The sequence below is a fragment of the Camellia sinensis genome, chromosome 6 (genome assembly GCF_055761805.1).
Source record: "Camellia sinensis isolate YWXY chromosome 6, ASM5576180v1, whole genome shotgun sequence".
Taxonomy (NCBI): Eukaryota; Viridiplantae; Streptophyta; class Magnoliopsida; order Ericales; family Theaceae; genus Camellia; species Camellia sinensis.
The window spans coordinates 165,363,857-165,386,298 of record NC_138966.1 but is presented as its reverse complement, the minus strand read 5'-3'; the positions used below and the strand labels follow the sequence as shown (position 1 = coordinate 165,386,298).

Genomic DNA, 22,442 nt, shown 5'->3' with positions numbered 1-22,442 from the left:
TCAGTCCGTCTGGAGAAATCAGAACTATGCCCAGTCCGGCACCGTGGCGGTTAGATGCCCCATCTACGAAAAGTTTCCACATTTCGCCCACAAAGAGCTTCCAACATTCTGAGGGGTCCTGGAAGGCTTGCAGGTGGATGGGCGCATGGTCGCTCAGCTGTGCGGCGTCAGGTTCAATGCTGATTAGTTCCACTTCCTCCCCTCCTAGCGATGCAGCACCGGACAGAGCAGGTTGGTTGGTAATATCCAACTCTGTCGTCGCATCGCCGGGCTATAGCGTCGTACTAGCTGAAGGTTCTTCGGTGGGGCGCGCAAGTTCCGCATCGCCAACATTGCCTTGTTGTGTTACTTTGGTTAAATCTGCACTCACCTCCTCGGCTGCCGCCGCAAGATCCACTGGGCAGACGGGATGAATCCCGGGTGAGAATTCAGCAACAAAATCGGCCAATGTCTGGGCCTTTATGGCAGTGCATGGCTGGAACTTGACGTCAAGCTATCCCAATTCGATCGCCCACTTGAGAATTCGACCGGAGAAGTCCGCCCGCTCGAACAAAGCTTTGAGAGGGAACTCGGTCAAAACAATGATTGTATGAGCATGGAAATAGTGCACCAACTTCCTGGAGGCCATTATCAATGCCAACGCCAGTTTTTCCAGCGGCAAGTATCTCGACTCTGTCGGTAGCAAGGTTTTGCTTACATAGAAAATAGGGAGGTGCTTGATTCCTTCCGACCGGACAAGCACCGCACTAACTGCATGCTGGGAAATAGCAAAATAAAGGTAAAGTTCTTCGCCGGGCTTCGGTGTGACCAATAGTGGTGCTGAAGACAGATACTCCTTGAGCTTGGCCAAAGCCCGGTCACATTCTTCATCCCATGAGAACTTTGATTTCAAAGCTTGAAAGAAAGGGCAGCAGCGATCTGATGACTGGCTTATGAATCGGTTAAGCGCGGCAGCCATTCCGGCCAAATGTTGCACGTCCTTAGCTGAGCTTGGCTGCTTTAATTCTTGTATGGCTTTGATTTGTGTGGGGTCTGCCTCGATGCCTCGGTTTGTGACTAGGAAGCCTAAGAATTTTTCGGATCCCACGCCAAAGGCACATTTAGACGCATTCAGGCGTAGCTTGTGTCGTTTGAGAATGGCGAACATCTCGGCCAAGTCGGACAAGTGGTCTGCTTGATGCCGTCTTTTGACCACCATATCATCAATATAAGCCTCCATTGTCCGGCCTAGCAGAGGAGCGAACATCTTGGTCACCATCCTTTGGAAAGTCGCCCCAGCGTTCTTCAAACCAAAAGGCATGACTCAGTAGCAGAAGAGTCCCCTTGGAGTAATGAAAGAGGTGATCTCACGGTCGGGGCCATGCATGGCAATCTGATGATAGCCGTGGTAGGCATCCAAAAAACTGAGCCTGTTATGTCCGGCCGTTAGATCGACAAGCTGGTCTATTTTGGGCAGAGGAAAGTTGTCTTTAGGGCAAGCTCGGTTGACGGTCTTGTAGTCGACGCAAACTCGCCACTTCCCATTCTTCTTAGGTACAACGACCGTGTTTGAAATCCACCGAGGGTAGTGCACTTCCTGAATAGCTCGTGCCTCAAGCAAGTTCTTCACCTCTTCTGCAACTACCTCGGCATGGTGTAGCGCCGATCTCCTCGTTCTCTGAATGACCAGCTTTGCCCCGGGGAAAACATTGAGGTGATGGCAAATTAAACTCGAATTGATGCCGGGCATGTTGTAAGGCGACCATGCGAAGACTTCGAAATTTGCCATAAAAAATTCCACCATCTCGATCCTTTCTTGGGCGGTAAGGCTTGATCCGAGCAAGAAGAACTTGTTCGGGCTCTCCGTGTCAATCCGCACTTCCACCAACTCTTCAACGGCTTTGTCCTCAGCCTTGGTGCCCATGTCGTCAAGGACTCCCCGGTCTTCCGGTCCTTTAATCATTTGGATGAAGCCTTTGGTAGCTCGACTCCCGTTCACTGCCACGAAGCAATGTTTCAACATGACCTGATTGCCCCAAACTTCCTTAATTGACCCCATAGTCGAGGGGAATCTCATCACCTAATGGTAGGTCGATGCTACGGCTTGCATAGCGTAAAGCCATCCCCTTCCAAGGATCAGGTTATATGTAGACGGCACTTGCAATACCCAGAACTCCACTTGCTTGACCACGGATCCCGCTTTGACCGGCAGAATAATTTTTCCCAAAGGCCACTCCGGTTGCGAGTTAAAACTAACCAGTGGCGAAGTTGCCGGAGCCAAGTCTATATCTCGCAGTTTGAGCTATTTGAACGCGTCGTAATGCATGATCTCGACCGAGCTTCCCTGGTCGATCAAGATGCGCTTGACATCGAATTTCTTGACGCAGAGTGTGACCACTAAGGCATCGTTGTGCGGCGTCTGAATGCGCTCTAAGTCCCTTGTAGAGAAAATGATCACGTCTTTCTCTTCAGTCTTCCCCCTCTTGATCGCAGGCTAGACCAACAAAACTGCCCTCATGTGTTCTGCCTTCTTGATCATACCTCGGAGCTCGCATATACGCACCGGCTCCACGATGCCTTGGATGACATTAACAACACCTTGTGGGGGAGCCTCGAGGTTATTCGGTCCACATGGGTCAACCGGGGCTTGAAGTGCGGCCTTCACACCCCCATCAATGTAAAGGTCCAAGTGCCTGGCTGCGACTAGCTCCTCTAAGTGTTGTTTCAGAAGCAAACAATCCTCTATCCGATGTTCGCGCTCCCGGTGGAATGTGCAGCGGTACCGTGGATTGAAGCCTTTTCGCGCATCGCTTAACTTAGCAGGAAACCGGACGTAATCCTCATCACGGATTTCACTAAGTATGCGACAGATTGGAATCTTAAAGACCGTGGTGATGCCCGTCTGAGCATTCAACCTTCTGTTTGTATCAGCTACGTTGTCGCGGGGGTATTCATCTCGGTCATTCCGCCAACCCCTACCCTGGTTTCGACGATTTGAACCTCGGTCGGATTCCTCGGCGTGATCATTTGAACGGTTGGTCTCCTGTCCGACCGCGTGCACCTTGCCAGCTGACCTCTTGTCTGTGGCTACCGGAGTTGCCTTCGCGGCAGATGCTGCCGCATCATCTTCTACTCGGATGTGCTCGTTGATGCGCTACATGAGTTGGCCCATGGATGTCGGCTGGTGCATGGTAAGCGAGTCCCTCAATCTATGTCCGACCGGGAGACCACGCTTATATTGTGTGATTGCCAGGTTGACCGGGCAATCCAAGATCTCATTGAGGGTTTCCCAGTGTAGACACCCCATTTTTGACCGACCTTAAGACCCAGACGTCACCGATTGAGCGCTTGGTGATGTTGCATATTGTGCTCGTTCAGAAGTTTCAGAGTCTCGGCTACGAGCCTTGCCTCCGGACTTCCGGACTCTTTTGTGCTTTGCCTCGATTTGTGAACCAGGCTCAGTTTTCTCTATTTTCTCTTCGTGAAGGGAGGGAGAGGTCTCGTAGGTCATCTCTCAGTGGCCGTAGGCTACGTTTTGTGGTCGTAGGCCATTTTGCTCGTTTGGAGTCCGGTTTCCAATTTTTCAGAGCCGTTGGTCGTGTGCCTCGGTTCGGGACCGCTTAACCACCTCCATTTGCTTCGTTTTTTGGCATACTTCTTATTTGCTCCCTTTTGAGGGACACTGAGGTCTGAGAGACCCATTTCGTGGTCGAATGCCACTTTCGGTGCTTAACAGGCAGTTTTCGGGGCCCCGAATTGTGCTGGCCCCCGAACATTCGTTTTGCATCGGTTTTCATTCATTTTTGGCAGGTACCTCTGTTTCATCACCAGGAAGGCCGTAGAAGGGTGGGAGGCCAGCAATTGTTTCAGCAACCAGTTATATTCCTCCGGCGCCCTCCGACACCCGTTTTTTCTCACTTCCAAGCCAATGTTGACCACCCTAGGGTCACTTTCTTCAATCCTAACCCCCATATTTGTGATGTACACACATGGGAGGACACCAAAAGTTGGTGGCCGGCCAGTAATTCCACCTGACCCTTTTGAACCCTTCCTAAAAATGGCCTATTCTCTCTCATGTTTTACAGTTGACAATTTCGAACCACAGGGTTGTGTTGAGGGCACCTGGGAGGACACCAATTTGTGGTGGCCGGCCATTAATTCACCTTGGCCCTTTTGACCCTTGGCCGGCCGGCCATGGGGGCTGGCCGTCCGGCCACCTGCAGCTCCAAAAGTTGGCCGGCCATGATCCTCAAGGTGCGTACATTCCAGCTGTATACTTTTTTCCCCCAAAAAATCTGTATCCGGGGGGGACAACTTTTGGGGGGAAACTTGGCTTGTTTTCCCCCCACTTTTTCCCTCCTTTTCTCCCCCTCTTTGGTCTATATAACTGGCCTCCAGCATTGGTCCAAGGGTTGGAAAAAATTTGCCTTGAGCTTGCATATACACATCTCCCTCCATCTCTCTCTTTCAAGCTCAAACAACCAAGTTCTACCCCTTTTTCTTCATCACCACCTAGCACTACACTACCACTTCCATTTCCAGAAGCTTGGGGAGCTTTCCAGCAGCTAGGAGGCATCACTTCTCAAGCCAAGAAGCAACCAAGGGTTGGTCTTCAAGGGTAAACATCAATTCCCTCTTTTTGAGCTTAATTTTGCAACATTTTTCTAGCTATTTTGCTTGCTGTTTTGAGATCCGACCAAAACTGAAAGTACCCCTTATTTGAGCTCTATTTCATGTTTCATTAAGGGAATTTTGTCATTTGAGATCCCCATCTTGCACTTCCTTCTTTATCTCTTCTTTAGGCCCTAATCTTGCATGTTATTTTTGGCCTATATGCAATCTGTTTTGGGGCATGTTATAAATTGTCAGTGAGCTTATTTTGAGCCCTTCTTCAACATTGAAGAAGGACTCATTACTGTTTGGGACCTCCATGTGCCACTTGTCATTATACCCCTCTTTGGTCCCCATTTTTGCATGATTTATTAGCCTATTGTGTCTCTGTTTTTGGACCTTGGTCCGAACTGAAAGGGGCCATATTTTGACCCCTGGTCATGTTTCATTAAGGGTCTTTGGCTGTTTGATGAATGTCTTGTATACTTTGTGATTTGACCTCTTTTGGGCCCTACCTTGCATGGCATTTTGAGCATACTTTTATATTGTTTTGGGGGTTTCCATAAACTGTAAGTAGTCATATTTTTGGTCCCTCTTCAGTGTTGTAGAAGAGTCTTTTTCTGTTTGGGCTTTGCATCTCCCACTTGCTTCATTGCCTCCCTTGCGGAGCCATTTTTTTATGATAATTTAGTCCCATTTGTGCTTACTGTTTGGCCATGATTTGAACTGTAAAAATGATTATTTTGGGGCTTCCTTGCTTCTGTATTTTCATTCCATGTACCAATTATGCATGCTTTGTATAGCTGTAAGCCATTTCATGTACCTAGTTTTGCATTTCGGGAGAAATTCCATGCATCGGGTGTCATTTCGCCTTGTTTCGGGGCTGTTTTGCCCCTTTGTTTGCTACTGATTTTTGCATGTTTGCATATCATATTCCATGTCTTTGCCATGTCTCATTAGAGTGGCATTTCGGTGCCTGAGGGTCGGTCCTTGGTTTGCGTGCACGCGTGCACGCATTTCGAGTTGTCTTGTATTCATCTGATGGCCTCCTATGTGAGTGTGGCTGAGGCTCTCTCATGTTGGTGTAAGCCCATTATTGCATTGCGTATGCCATTTCATCCATAGCATTGTGTATGCTCGGTTGTGTATTACCTCGTGCAGCGTGTATGCCATTCCATAACATTGTGTATGTTAGGATTGTATCTTAGTTGCATTTCATGCATGTCATGCATATTGCATCGTGTTCGGGATAGGAGTTAGCCTGGGCGCGGGAAACGAGGTATGTTTCGTACTCCGAGTGACGGAACGTGTCTCAATTCCCCAGTCACCGACACTCCGGATTATCCATGATGGAGTTAGGTTTTGTTTTTTTTTTTTATGTGCATCCTTTTTATATATTGAGTTGCACGATTCGACCCCTTGGCCATCATGCATCGAGATGCGTGATTGGTGGCACGCGGATCAAGGCATGCATACATTTGTGAAAATACATTGCTATGCCCCTTTCCTGCTCTCTGTTGCAGTAAATCAAGAATCAGCGGTCTTCCGAGGCTTGGCACGCTTTCCAAGAATAATTGTAAAACAGAGGCTAATCGGGGCATCCCAGTGGATTTCCGCGCAAGGCAGCCCAGACATGCATCATCCATCATCTGAAGAAGAGTCAAGGCAGTCCCTGGCTTGCATGCCAGTTTATTATTTTTCTTAGTTAATTTGCAAATTAATTAGGAATTTGTATATATGTGGACTGTATTATTTGGACTGTATTACTTGGACTGTACTATTTATTTGGACCCTCTGCGCGAGGGCACAACTGTAATAAGTGTGCGTGTGTGTGTTGTATGTCTTCCAACCCCACGTCTTTCTCCCTTTTATTTACCCGCTTATGATGGTTAGATTAGGGCATGTTTTAATTAGCATACAGTATGACAGCATGTTTGCATCATTCATCTGTTTTGCATGCACCGGGCTCGGCGCATCATACTAACTGCATTTATACTTCAATTTCAAAACTGAATACTTGTTAGCTGTTGCATCTCATATGCCATGTTTAGAATAGCTGAGCCTGCTATAGTTGCATTTTTGCATGTGTTGCATTAGGCATTTCTGTATAATTAGGATCATGTATGGATTTCTAATTAGCTTCTTTTTTGGCTTGGAGTACTCGGTAAGTTTTATGCTTTAGCATCCTTGCATGCGTGTGAGTGACTGCCATGAATAGCATGCTTACCATGAGGCTATTTGCTTATGTGATATAACTGCCTGATTGCCTGTGGGTGAAGGTTGGATTATTTGGATTGGAACAAATCATCAATTGTGAGTTTTAAGCCCACTAGATAGTGGCAAAACCATCTTTTTTTAAGCCCACCTGAGGGTGGCAAAATCTGCATTTTAAGCCTACCTGCGAGTAGCAAACCATCTTTCAAAAAAATAAACATGAAATGTTTTGTTCCAATTTAGACGATCCAGTCTATACTTGTATGTTGCGCGCATCACATAGTAAATCTAGGCTAATAACCGGAATAAGAACACACAATGTTTTCAAAAATAGATATCATGGTTAGTAGAGGCCGATCTTTGATCGGGCGAGCGGGGGTGCTCACGAAGTGATCTTCCCCAATCGTACCCAAGTTCCCGAGCCGAGGCAACTTTGGTGATGACGGACACGTAGCCTTAGGCAAACGAGTCAGGGTTTCCTAAATTTTCCCAAAATAAAATATTTAGGTGGCGACTCTGTATCTGGCAAAGCAGTCCATGTTTGGCACTTCTTTCAAAAATCTTTTTTTCTCAAAACGATTTGCCGGATTTGGACTCTTTGGTTCAGACTTAGAACCGTGACATTTGAGAGTCCTGAGCTGTAGTGACCCCAAATGAACAGAACGGGACTCACCCTCCCGGGGCGTTCGGGGACGTCTACACCCAGTATCTGGAGTTGTATGCCTTTAGTGTGTCTCTCGGCTCCATCTTGACACTAAGAAGGTGGTCAACTTCCTTTGGCGTTCTGGTGTTGGTTTTGAAACGCGTCACAAAGGCTTTCGCCAACTGCTGCCACCTTTCGATGCTCCCCTCTGGCAGTCTCTCAAACCATTTCAAGCCCAGCTCGCCCAAACTTGACAGGAAGATAAGGCACATAAGAGCGTCATTCCGCCTATGTCCGGCCATGACCTGTCGGAAGTGGCTTACATGCATGTATGGTTCGGTCTTTCCGTCGTAGAGCGTGAACTTTGGCTGGTGGAAGCCCGCGGGAAGCGGTGTTGTTTCTATCTCCAGGGAGAAAGGAGTGGCGCTCAGCCTCGCCAAATCCGTATCTGGAGGAGGAGGCACGATAAGGTGAGGCGGAGGCATTACGACCTCTTCACTGGCGCGACCCCCATAGGATAGCCGCTAGAACGCCGGCACCCTCTGAGTCTCCCGCCGGCAAGCCCTGTAACAACCCACATTTATGGCTTACTCATGTTCATGTGCATTCACATCATGTGGTCTTGTTAAGTTTGCATTCATGAATCTTGCCTTGTTTTGTGCTTATGTGATTTGTCTAAGTGTTGTATGCATGCTTTGTTCCTTCCTTGGTGTCTCAAGCTTAAGTTATGTTAAGCCTAGATCATTCCAAGCCGAGGTCATCTTCAGTCTAGAATTATCTTGGAACCACTTTGTTTGACCTCCACCTTCGCCCTGACATATTGGCCGAGATGTCATTATCTAGGCCGAGGTGTTCATCACCAAGGCCAAGATGTGTATTATCTAGGCCGAGATGTTACCTTTGCACCTCAGTGATCTTGTCCTGGAGTGGTATGACCTAGACTGAGGTGTGGCACATCTAGGCCAACGTGTGGCACAGCTTAGTCAAGTGTTGTCGTTCCTAGCCGAGGTCATTGTCACCTTAGTTGCCGAAGCTTTGTCCTTAGCCGATGTCATTACCTGCCGGAGTGCCCTTGTCGCCTAGCTTATTGAATACGCTTTGTCTTACACATGTCTTGTCAATCTATTACCTTTTTGAGGAGAACCAACCAGCCGTTGCCATGTGTCCGAGTTGAGTGTTAAATCAGCCGACAGAGAGAGAAACCTATCATTTGTTATATCCTTGTTTTGATGAGGAGAGAGAAGCTCTAGGAGAGGAAGAGGAGTTCTTAAGGGAGAGTGGATTTCCAAGCTTGATCCCTAGAGATCGAACCGTTAGATTCGTGTTCTAAGGTTAGATTTTTGAGCTGCTCATGTTGTTCTTTATGTTCATGTTATTGCATTGCATGATTGAATATGATTTGTAAGTCATGCATTTCTTTGAAGTTCGGTTTTAGAAAGAGAAAATAGTATTCATGTGTTCTTCAAGAAAAGTCATGTTTTGATCCGAAAGCCCATGCCAAGATCCATGTTTTCGTGTTTGTTTTCATATGATCTTCAAGTATGGGCACCTAGGTCCACGTTTTCGAACTCATGCCATGAAATCCACGTTTTCGAACTCATGCCATGAAATCCCAGATTTTGTAATAAAGAAGTTATGATTTTAGCATTTATGTTCTTCATGTTCATGTTCTTCATGTTTTTCAAGAGAGGGAAACCCAGATTTCCCAACCTCATTTCCCTAGGTGTGGTCATCGAGACCACTCTTGCCTAGATCACACCTAGGCCAAGCATCGTATCTCACCTTGGCCTACCTTGCATGATCACTTGCCCCTTTAGTTTGTCTTGTGCGCACTTCGACATGCAGCCGCACGCCGAAGCCTAGGTAACCACACCTCGGCCAGGAGGTATGGGACCTCGGCAAAGACCTGGTTGGTACCCAGCATGTCTTCCTGACATGTAAAATAGTGTTTTGACTTCCAGCATGTTTTCCCGAGATCATTTGTATGCATGTAAGGCTTGTTTTGAGAAGTGCATTCAGTAGACTTTGCCATGTGTTTGTAGGACTTAGACCTTTGCCTTGATCCCGACGTCCCAAGAACTAAGTGAGTGGTATTTTTAATAAAGTTATGTTATAAAGTTTTGATAAAGCCTTGCTTTGTTTTAGAAAAGTATTTGATCAAGTATGAATGATTATCTCTTTTTTTTTTTTTATGTATCAAGTAAGCTTTGTTTTGATGACATTCTTGGAAAGTACTCTCGTGTTAGGGGGTTACGGGCCTTTGTAACATAGGTCCTTTGTGCTAGAGGACTCTAAACTTTTATAGCACCCATGTTGAGATATCTCCCTTGCCACTGACTGCCTTGTGCGGGTGGATTTGTCTAATCGATTCCGGGTCGATTATTCCCTTGTTTTGTCTTGTTTGCCACCGACAGTCTATGAACAGGAGGGTTTGTTTTGTCAGGAATGTCATCACCCCATGTATTATGTAGATGTTATTTAACATCCTAAGCAAGTTTTGTAAGATCAAGATTGATGAACTAGATTCATCCCATGTTTTGAACAAGCTATGATATGTATGTTTTGAAAAGATCTGGGATATCATTCATTTAAAACCTCTATTACCTGTACCATTCACTGAGTATCCAAGCTCACCCTCTCCGTATATATATGTAGGTAACAAGCAAGAAGTCGGCTACGCCGAGATGTGTGTTTTGTATGTATGTTATGTCGGCAGTAAGGATGTCGGCAATATGGAAGATTATGTTTCTTGACTTGTATTTCATGTATTTTGTTTATGTCGGTTTGTGAAGCCCTTTTGTTAAGATGTAATATGTATTTTATTTTGTTGTATTCAAGTTGTAAGACTTTAATTAAGATGTATGACATTTCATCGGGTCCATGCACAGCTCTTATGGACTAATTAGATTCAATATATTGCTTCCGCACTTGTAAGCCCCATATATTATACTCTGATTGTGTGTGATCCTTGTAAGTTGGCCTTCGGTAATCTCAGATTACTGGCCATCACGGCACCATTCTACTAGGGGCGGTTTGGGGTCGTGACAAGCCCGCTCCTTCAAGACTACCCGCAAATCCTCTAAACGAGCAGAGTGAGAGTACCTTGACGTCGTCGCCGGATGTGAGGGTTAGTAAGTGCTATCTTGCATGCTAGACTTCTTTACGGGCGCGTCGAAATCTCCAACCTTGTAACTTCTGGTGATTGAGAGGGACGGAGTGTGTCGCTGGCTCTGACTGCCTGAACGGCGGGGTTGGGTGCGCTCAATGTGGTCTCCCACTCCAGCTACACCCTTCCCTTTGACATGCCGCTTAAGATCCTCCATCTCCGCCGCCATTCTCCGGATGACGACGTCTTGGTCCTTTAGCTTGTGTTCCAAACGTCTGGCGTGCGATTCTTTCCGCCGCCGATGACCGTCTGGACTCCGAGAATGACCAAAGCTTCTTCTACGCTTATCCCGCGCGTCTCTTGAATGTCCCCCTGGAGAAGTCTCTAGGTCCACCATCGGAGGAATGGCGGGGTGTCCTTCTCTCCGTCTGGCTGACTCCGGGGTAACTCCGTCGATGGCGGACAAGGGAATCTTGTCGTTGTTTGCCATGGACGGCGATTAGACGAGCTGGGAAGACAAGGTTTTGTCTATCAATTTCCAATAGACGGCGCCAATTGTACGGGGAGCAAATATTCCAGAGAGCCCGTACTCCTTTCTTCCAAGCTCCTTGTCTGTCCGATCGGCCTGCGAACACAACGGCGGTGAGCTACCCGGCGGTGTGTGGTCGGAAAACCCCTCCGACGGTCAAGTTAGCACACGCTCAGGGATAGAGAGAGAGAGGAGAGAGTTGAATGTCTAAGTGTATCTCACCAAATGATCATCTGTCTCAGCATGGGGGGCGCAAACATGCTGCTATACCTTCTGCACCCCAAATCTACTCCCATTAGTCTCTCGACACGTGGTGCTGCTATCCCATCTGTCAGCACAAATCCAGCAATCACCACCTAACCAAACTGTCAGGATATCTTGGCGGAGCCCGGCAGACCGGCGGAATCATCCCGGCCTCACACGGCCGTGCTGCGCCGCATGCCCGAATGCTCACTAGCTGACTCCATATTGACCGAGCTCAGTTGCATTCCAGCAGAGCCGAGCTCGAAATAGGTCACGCGGGTAAAACAGAGGCCTTCCTACCGAGCTAAAGGCGCGAAACCTTCCTGCCGAGCTAAAGGCACGAGTCTTCCTGCCGAGCAACGCAAGTAGCATGGTTCCCACCTGTGCAAGTTTAAGTAGCTCGGTCTTGGGCTTTAGCCGAGCAACCCCATCTCCGGGCAAGCCCAAAGCTATCCTGGCCCAAACGCGCTAGGCCTTCAACTTGCCCGGCCCTTAGCATGGCCCATTTCCAGCTCATAAAATCTCTCTCTCACAAATGATTAAATGTCTCACATGAGTGTGGAATCTACAAAATTGCGGACCCCATATCCATGTGAGACATTTAGTAATTTATTTGATAGAAAATTTAGTATCCTTATCATTACCCATAAATAAATAAATAAAAAGATTAAAATTAAGGAGATAACTACATGTAAGTGGGAGAATGAAAAAAAAAAATTATCAACCTATGGAAGAGTGCAAGTGATACTTGTATCCCACCTCCTTTCATTTGCAACCCCACCAACACCTCCCATATATTTTTAATTGTTTTTTTTTTCCTTTTTTTACCACCATGCAGTGCCACTAAAACTAAAAAGGCTTACGAATAGGTTCCATCATTTTGTTTATTTTATATGCCATTTTGTACACTAAGGTCAATTCAATAATTATAGACACAATATTTCATCATATTAATTAAATAGTATATTTTTACAATAATGTTTGTTATTTATTTTTAAAAATATATATAATAAAATTATGTAATTATAATTATTAGATTGATTTAAGTTTTTTTTTTTTTTATAAATAATCTATACATAAACACACACATACAAAAAAAAATTTAAAATAAAATCAATATAATACATGTGATAGACTTGGTTTGAATCCAATGGTAAATTAGACTCTATAAGATTCTTTCCGATAAACGAAGAGTTCGTTGGGAAGAAAAAACTCAGAGTTTTTTTGGCTAAAATAGCTATAAAAAAAATAAAATATACTAAAAAATCAACAAGAGCTCGTTTGGCATAAAAAAGCTCCAAGCTTTTTGGCTAAAATAACCACAAAAACACAAAATAGGTTTTTTAGCTCAATTAGACAAAACATCATATCCAAACCATAATCATTTCATTTTTTCTCTCACAAAAGTCAAAAAAAGCAAAAAGCATATCCCAAACGAGACTTTTTAATTCCAAGATAAAATAGTCAAAAAATCAAAAAGTCAACCCATATTCCAAACGAACCCTAAGACAAAATATCACATCCAATAATCATTCATTTTTTCTCTCACAAAAGTCAAAAAAGTCAAAAAATTTATCCCAAACGAGTTTAATCCCAAGCTAAAATAGCCAAAAGGTTAAAAAATCAACCCACATCTCAAACGAACCCTAAAGAAGTGTAACTAGACTCGTGAAGTTATCACAAATCTTATTTTGATTTTATTAGTTTTTCATCATGCCGAGTAAAATTGGATTTCTTTCAAATTTATATACTATAAATATAAGAGAAATTGAGGAGTTTATAAAATTCACTATAAATCTTGTTTTGATGATACAAATAATTCATTTTATAGGAACTGTTATATATATCATTCATAAAAAATAAAAATAAAAATAAAAATAAAAACAAAAAAATCGATTCATGATCAGAGTATTTTTATTTACTGTATATGATTTAAGAAAAAACTAATTACTCGGTATTTATTTTTTTTAGAGATAAATTTAATAAAATAAAAATATTACCATCCGAGCACATAGAAAGCAAATAAAAGCCCGTGGAAAGAAAATAATAAATGTAAGAACAGAAAAGTTGCAAATAGCACATAGAAAAACTTTCCGGGAAAGTTCAAAGGAGGTGGTCGTTCCGTCCAGCAACCCACCATATTCCAAAGTTGTTTGTGATATTCTAAATAAATAAGTGTGCTTTTTGAATTTTTAAATTAGAAAGTTGAAGAAAAAAAAGATAGTTATTTGAGTTAACTTTTTAACTTTTTACAAAAAAAATATGTATTAAAAAATTATATAAATTAGTGTCTAGGAGAAGTTTGTGTATTGTAGGCTATATGGTAGGCAGCGTAAGAGATGCTTGCCTCCTTTTCAAGCATTGAATTGGACGGTGTTGTTTGGCCTGTGAGAGCCCACCACGGGTCCCGTTTTGCTAATCGGAACCGTTCAATGTGTAGAACTCGTCGAGTATTATATATTTAGAAAAAATTACATTGATCGGATATTGATAGCTATCTGATCGGATTAATTTTTTGTCAACCGTTAACTATAACACCATCTATTTTTTTATATAAAACTGATTTGATCATGTAGTTATCGATATCCGATCAATATGATTTTTTACAAGCATATAGTACTCAACGAGTTTTAGACATTGAACGATTTAAATTATCAAAACAAGACCCGTAATGGGCCCCCACGAGCCGAACAACACCATTCTGGATTAATTTTTTTGTGCACCCCGCGTTGTAAATTTGCACCTCTTACCATCACTTCAATATGTATGGCTTGTACTTGGCCATCACTGACATCACTTCACTACTGTGTATGTTGTACTTGGGGGCCTGTGTAATTTGTTCTTTTAATATATATTTTTTTGGTAAATACTGATAACTTTTTAGCTTTTTTAGTAACTTTTTGACTTTTTATCTTTTTTAGGCTAGGTTTGACATCCCTTAAAAAAGTTAAAAAGTCAAAAAATCACTATTCTATTTAAGTCACATCATCTTATTTAAGTCACATTACCTCTCTAACACATCACTTCAAATCTAATCTAAACTCAACTTATATTTTATAAAAAGTTAAAAAATACACTTATTTAGATCATTTCAAGCAATCCTTTAATATATGCCAAACGAGGCCCAAATCGACCAATTGCGTGGAACGTAATGTTGACAACTTGGCAACTTCCTTTGAAACTTCACAACATTCGAGATTATGGTATAATTTTCTCTCTCTCTACTATCAATTCCACAAAAACCAAACAAAATAGGTATTATGAAAAAAAAAATATTATGAACATAATCATAAAATATTGTTAATCATTAAATTATACATATAATAAAACACCACATGCTAATCAAATGATAAAAAATATTGATGAATTATTTCATCATATTTTTTTTCATTATAGCTAGTATTATTCAAGACAAACCAAACTCATATATCTCCATAGGTATATGAATGAATTGAACCATACATATATACATACAACTTGACAAACCCACTCCCCAAATCTTCCCTCTTTGAAGCCCAAGGCCACCCTTATCGGAAAAATGGCCGAAATGTTGCCCGGAGTAGAGATGCATCGGAGGAGATCAAGGACGACCAATCCTCAACGCCTCCACGAGGACACTCCTTACGCCCCTGGCCACCCCTTTTACAGATCTATGATGCCTACCTCCACCTCCGCCATGGATGAAGCTGCTCTCAAAGCTCACAAACGCCTCGCCCAGAAACTCGGCTATTTCCGCCCTACAAGGTTTTCTCTCTTTCCTAGTCTTTGTATAAATGAAGCAATTTTTCATTGCATAACTGTTCTTGTGTGGATATTTTTAGAAATCAAAAAATGTTTTACAAAACTTTACCAATTTGGTTGTGGATTATATATACAACTTCTGACTTGTTTTGTTAATAACAGCGTGAATAGATTTCAATCAAAAGAAGGTAGAGGCAGAGATGATAGTGATGCTCACTTGGTTTCAAGAATACTAGGGAGAACATGGAACTTCTAAAGCACTAACTCTAGCCAATCAAAAGGGCAGCTTTGTGTTGGTTGCTTGGAAGATTTTTTAGCAGAGCATAAGCAAGTCATGGAACTTCCATGGTCCCATAAATACCACTCAAAATGTCTCGAGCCGTGGCTCGCTGTTCATCCCAATTGCCCCAGCTGTCGAAGCCCCCGTTTTGTCCTGACTAATGTCAACTTTTATGTAGTCTTCGATTTGCTAGAATGAATTTCGGACAGCAATTGAATTACTAGTCCTTGTTATACTGTGAATGGTAATTCTGAATTTTATTAACATACATAGTCCTTTTGTGCCCATGGTTGTTGCAATTAAAGTGATATGAACAGAAAATTAAGATGGGATTCCCATTGATCCAATTTGGTTTGGGTATACTCTGTTTGGATTTTTTTTGGAAATATTTTCAAATGAAATTGTGTCCAAGTGGATGTGAGTTGACTTTTTTTACTTTTTTAGTCTGACATTAAAATGTTTTGTTTGAGATGAATTTTTTGATTTTTGTGAGGAAAAAAAAATAATTATGATTTGTATGTGACATTTTATTTTACTAATTTTTTAACTTATTTTATTTTTTTTTTGTGATTATTTTAATCCTGTAATCTTATGCCAAATGAGTGCTAAGATATCAAGATTCAAAACTTTCAGTTGGTACATAAAAAAAGTGCAATGCAGAGAATTTTTTATTGCATTTGGTTTAGTTTTGAAATTATGATTCTTTTTTTGGAATTGTAATTTGAGTGTGAAATTATGAATTGAGTTTTGAAAAGAGAAAATTTATTTGGTTATGAGTTTTAAAATGAGTTTTGAAATGAATTTTTAAATTTTTAATTTTGAAAATGACGGATTGAGTCTACTCTGATATTCTCCCGATCGTCCTCCTGGGTGTGCAACCGGTTGACCGGCGGAACAATGCAACTTTATTTTATTTTATTATTATTATTTTTTTTGCAATGACAACCTGTTATTTTAAATATATATATATATATATATATATATATTTGTTTTAGATATTTTTTAAATATAGAAATTATTTTTTTTTAATTTTTTTTAAAAAAATAATTTAACAATCCCATTACTAACCATCGTCAACACTGTATCATCAAAATAGTTTTGAAAAGAGTTTTAAATTGAGTTTTGAGTTGTGTATTTGGTTATAAGTTTTGAAATTAATTTTTAAGGTGAATTTTGAACAATTTTGAATTGTATACTTGGTTATGATTTTCAAAAAATAATTTGAAAATTTTGTCTTTAAAAAATAATTTTAAACACAGCCTTTGTGTCTCTGGTGAGGATCTTTTTCAAAGGGCAGAATGCTCTTGCGTGAATATTTGTGTCATAAATTTTGTCTTCGTTTTTGTATTTTGTTCCTGTGTATTTGTAGTTGCATTGTTTGTATTGTCAAGTTGGCTTAATATTGTCCTTGCAAGTGATGTGTGGATTGAGAGGGCAAGTTTCTCAAAGAGGCTACATTAGGCCATTTTTTAAGGTAGGCCATGGTGGGTCGAGACCTAAATCCACCAACCTAGATGAAACAGGGTGAACCAACTCAAAGCTGATTTTGACTTATGATTTAGCCTAGTTTGTTTCGAAAAATATTTAAAAAAAAAAAAATGTGATTGTAGTAGTGACAGTGGCTACAGTACAGTGATAGAAGTGGTCGTAGTGATAGCAGCTATAGGCTTGGTTTGGGAAGTGGGTTGGCTTTTTGGCTTTTTTGGCTATTTTAGCCTGGGCTAAAAAGCTTGGTTTGGGAAGGACTTTTTGACTTTTTGGCTTTTTTGACTTTTTTTGTGAGAGAAGAGTGTAATGATTATGGGTTGGATGTGATGTTTTGTTTTTTGTGGCTAAAATAGCCTATTTTGTCTTTTGTGGCTAAAATAGCCAAAAAAGCCTCCAATCCAACTTGCCAAACGGAGGCATAATGTTAGACGGTAGTTGTAGATTTAGTTGAAAAAAATTTAAAAACAAAAAAACATTTTCCTTGCAAATAAATTCATTTTTTTGTTGGCCATTTGTTTCCTTACTCAACTTTCCATAGTTGTCTCATCTTTCTCGGTGACTGTTGCAGTTGCTTAGGCTTTGTTTGGCAATGAATTTTTTAAACTAAATTAGTCACAAAAAGTCAAAGTAGATTAAAAAGCTAATAAAATAAAATATTATATTTAAATCATAATTATTTTATTTTTTTTCTCATAAAAGTCAAAAAAACTAATCTAAATAAACTTTTTAACCGGAGCTAAAATAACTACGAAGTTAAAAAACCAACTAAAAAACTAATTGCCAAACGGCAACTAAGACCTCGTTTGGCAAGTGATCATTTTAGCTAAAAAATCAAAAAGTCAATAAAAAAAAATAAAAAAATCTATAATTTTTACCCTACAAACCTATATACAGTGCCTTTACGTGATGTGTGCTAGATTCAATGTAAAGAGACCCTTTTGCTCCTTATTGATGTGTCTTTATTTCGTTTTTACCCCTCCTTTATGCCAAACATTAATGGGAATATTATCAGAGCCATCAGAGAGGGCGTACTATGCAGAGTTATTCAGCTACATCAAACACGCAAGATGAAGAGGCCCCTTCGTTCAAGGCCACAAAATAGTAGAAGCTCTAATCTAAAGAGGAAGACGAAGCAAGCGACGACGAGAGTCGGCGAAGGCCAACGGAAAAGTAGTCCCTCCTCCGACGATCCCCCCAACCGCAAGTATGCTCTTCTTTCCTTGTGTGTGCCAAATACGAAATATATTTTCTGTGAATCAAAGGAACACCCACTATACGAATCTCAAAAATCTGCAACTTCTAAACTACCCATAAAACCAAAATGACCTTTCTTCTACCCCAGTGCTCTCTCTCTCTCTCTCTCTCTCACCGCTTTCCAATTTCAATTTCTCTTCTAAATTCAGACTTTGTTTGGGTACTTGAAAAGAAAGTTCCCTAAAAACAAGAGAGGGTTGTTTGAGGGCTTCTTTTGAACTACCTAGCGCACTTTAGCAATAATCGAGTTGTTTGGTGGTGGGGGGGTGTAGATCTACTAAAGTATGCTGACAGTGGAATCATTTTACCTGGGGTTAAATCTCGACCACGTGTTTGCAAGGCAAGAGTAATGGTAAACTGAGCTGATCTCATTTTTTTTATCCATGATTTTTACATTTTTCTTTGTTTTCTTTACGACAATTTGGAAAATAATGGTAAACTAAGCTCATTTCATCACTATTGTTGAGGCTTGAAAGATGGTGAATCCACTGCATCTATTTTGGCCATTTTGCCTTGGTTTGGGAAATTTTCTGATCTTCTTTGTGTTTTTGGGATTTTTTTTTTTGCTTGAGTCTACTATTTTTTCGCACTATAGCTTTTTCACTGGCTTGGAGATAGATTTTGTGTGATATGGACATAAATGTATCAATAAAGATATATGTGATTGTTTTGGTAAATTGTGATTTTTTTTTTTTTTTTTTTTTTTTTTGGTGTTTGGTTTTTTGTAAGCTGCTAGCTCCAACCCATCCTCTATTTTTTTTTTTTCATTTGTGAAAGATTTTGAGCCTACTATTCTTCTGTCAAGATTTTGAACGATTTTTCTTTTTATGTCAGTAGAGGATCACCTGTAAAATACTATTCATTTTATATTGTATTTATTTTTTTTTTGTGTTTGATCGCCTCTAAAATACTATTCATTTTATCACCCCTAAGATTTCTTTCATGCAGTAGAGGATCACCTCTAAGATTTTTGGTTCTGTTTAATTTTTTTCATTCTGTCAAGATTTTTGAAAAATAGAGGATCATCTCTAAAATACTATTCATTTTATAATTTTTATTATATTACAAATAACATTTAATATGTATGATTTTTATAAAATTAGCATCATTTATTAGGGTGAAATTATATTTTACAAAAATTTCAAAATTAAAATATTTGTTATCGAAAAAATATTATTCATTTTTTACAGCAATTTTTTAGAGAAATGTTTACAAAAGAAATTGATGATAACAAGTTGGAGTTTGCATGAATAATGAGATACTCTTTTGATAAACACTTTCATCCTCTAATGAATAGTGTTGGGTTAGAGATGCTCTAAGACAGTTGCAAATTTGCAGGGTACAGCTTGTTAGGTAATTTTTTTGGTTTTAGGGAGTTCCTATCCTGTTTCACAAAGGGAAACAGATGCATCAGACTCACAATATTTTAAAGAGTAATTTGCATATGTAATGGTCTCCAATTGGTATCCAAAAGTAAAAAAAAAAATTTGTTTCCCAGTATAGCGATCCCGGTTTTGCCCCAGCCTTCATTGTGTTCCGGACTTGGGTTCCGTGATTGAATATTGTATCCATGTCTTGTTTTTCTCCTTTGACCCTTGGTGTTTGAGTTTTAGAACTTGTTGGGCTAGTTTGGAATAGGGTGGTTGTAGTTGGGTTAGATTGTTGTTGTCCAGGTTTTGGCCTCTTCGCTCGAACGAGGCTTCTTGCGCTCCAGCGAGCTTTTTGTAATTTGTTTCTTAGCTCGAGCGAGGTTTCTTGTGCTCGAGCGAGAATTAGGAGTTCTCAGGTTCCCTTCCAAACACAGCATTTCTGGGGAAGATGAAGTTCTTTACTCAAGTGAGGCTTCTTGTGCTCGAGCAAGCCTTGTGTTATTTGTTCTTTCGCTCAAGCGAGGCTTCTTGAACTTGAGCGAGCATGTGCGTCTGTGGTAGACCTGAAGCTTTGCATTGTGCGCTCAAGCGACGCTTCTTGCGCTTGAGCGAGGTCACTTGTTGTGTTTGCTCACTCGAGCGAAGATCGCGTATATCAGTTCGCAGCAGCTCATTTTTTTACACAGAAAATTGAGATATTTTCACCTTAAAACCCTAATTCAGGACCTTCTCTCTCTAAAATACTCTCTCTCTCTACAAATTCTCCTAAATCTAAGTATCTCTCAACCCTAGTTCCTTTGTTAAAGTGTTGGAGCATCTTAAGGGCTTTCCTTTGATTCGAGTCAAACCGAATTTGGGGCAATTTTTAAAGTTCTTCTTCATCTCCTTTGAGCTTCTGCACTTGAGGTAGGGATACTTTACGCTTTGTTATGATTTTTAACCTAGTTTTTCGTTATTATGTATAAGTGATGAGACTTGGAAGTGATTTGGGTAAAGTTAGGGTTTGGGTTCAAGTTAAAAAGAGGGGTTTCCATGATTGGTGTTATATAAAATGAATATGGTGTTTAGAAATGAAGTTCCCATGTGTTAAAACGGTGAGATTTAGCCTTTGGATTGATATTTGAAAAAGAGGGAGATTTACCTTAATTTCTGTTGAATAGTTATTTTGAATAAATAACGAAATTGGCATGAGGAATGTGAGATTGAGGGAAAGAACGAATAAATGGTGTAGTTGGATTCGTTTAATCACACACATATGAAAATTTGATAAATTATCTGTTATAAAGATTGTATATCTATTTAGAAATATCTGTTTTGGGCTATCGGTAGAGGATAACCATGATTGTTGTAGAAATTGCATGTGGATTAGGTGAATTGAAACTAATCATTTAAATTATGTCATTGAATATGACGGTATGATTAAGTCATTGAATATGTGTTATGGATAGTCATTGTATATGACGATGCTTTTAAATACATTGTATATGTATCATTGTTTGGAAGGAGATATGAGATGTACTCCATTGTTTGGGAGGAGATAGGGGATGAACTCCATTTAAAATTAAGTTGGCCGGAGTGTCTAGGGTGAAAGTCTTGAAACCTTATATACATATCGGTGCCGATTCCCTCGGATGAAAATTCTGTAAAATGGCAAAATTGAAGTGTTTGAATAATAGCTGTATTGAATTGTGAATCATTGAGTTGTAGTCTCATTTGGATTATTTAGATAACAATGAACTTGTCTCATGAATTGACTTGGAATTAATTGAATTAATATGAAATGAATAGTTGGAAATGGATCGAGATATGGGTATCAGTATTGAAAGATCATGGAAAGAAAGTAAGTTGGTTCTGAATGTGGAACATTTATCTAGCACTTATATCTTAGTTGAACCTCATATATTGTGTTAGTCTATCTCTACTGGGTTTTGGCTCACCCTACTTGGGAAACCATTTTCAGGTACTGGTGATATGTTTTCTCCAAGGACATAGCTTGGGAGAATTTAGGAGCTGGAGGCTCTACTTTGTTATTATGTGTTTAAATGTTTATTCTAGCCAAGGGCTTTTTATGTATTGAGCTTATGACTCTCTCTTTTGTTGTAACCAAGTAATATCTTGGAAAGATGTAAGCCCGAAGGGCATTTGTTTATGTTGAACCCTCTTGTATTATCAACTTCGCATAATGAAATGATTACTCACACTCTGATTCATGTAATTGCTTTTTATGCTTTCGATTATATCTATGGTATTATTTTGGGGGTGTGACACCCAGGTTCAGAACCTTCTGTAAGGAGTACCAAGGGAACAAAACATGACTATCTATCTCACTGGAAAAATCACCCAGCATGGAAAAAAGATTAAAAAAATAAATAGCTAAAGAAATACAGTATTTGTCTGTTACGCAGTGGTATTCATAGTAACTTGGTCTTTATCATGTTCATTATCATACCATAACTTGGTGTTTATCATGTTATTGTATTATTTTGATTTTTTGTGTTTGATGTCCAAACAAAAAATCTACTCTATACAAACTTGTTAGACTTATTGATTTTCATGATTATTTTGATTTTGTTTATGATTTATTTGGAAGAGAAAAATAGATTTAAATCTTATATTAAATACCATTTTTTTCTCTATCCTAATCATATGTTTTAGAGTGAAAAAATTGCGCTTAATCAGATGTTATTTTCAGCCCAAACAGAGCCCAAAACAAAGTCCAAAACAGCCAGCACAGCAGAAGCCGAAACAATCCAAGCCCAAAGAGGGTCGGACGACCGGTCAAGTGTTTTTGGCCCAGTTTTGCTCCAGTTCAATTTTGGTTCTCACCAGTTGTCAACCCAGCAGTATCCTTGACATCCGCGAAAATTATCCTTGATAACCGAGACCCTACCGGACATCTGGGTAGATGCCCTTAAGAACAAAATTTTAGTTTGGACATCCGGGTGGGTGATCACTCTGCACTACAATGACCTTTTTTCAAAAAT

At 40.4% G+C, this 22,442-nt stretch overlaps 2 long non-coding RNA genes across 2 annotated transcripts; both read left to right on the top strand.

The window, feature by feature from the left end:
• Nucleotides 1-14,694: 14,694 nt before the first annotated feature.
• LOC145792458 (uncharacterized) lies at nucleotides 14,695-15,690 on the top strand. The gene is made up of 2 exons (XR_014331859.1): nucleotides 14,695-15,069; nucleotides 15,229-15,690. It is a non-coding gene; the product is annotated as an uncharacterized LOC145792458 (long non-coding RNA).
• A 2,139-nt stretch (nucleotides 15,691-17,829) lies between these two features.
• Nucleotides 17,830-21,673, top strand: LOC114264942 (uncharacterized). Its single transcript, XR_003630138.2, has 2 exons — nucleotides 17,830-18,038; nucleotides 21,419-21,673. It is a non-coding gene; the product is annotated as an uncharacterized LOC114264942 (long non-coding RNA).
• Nucleotides 21,674-22,442: the final 769 nt, after the last annotated feature.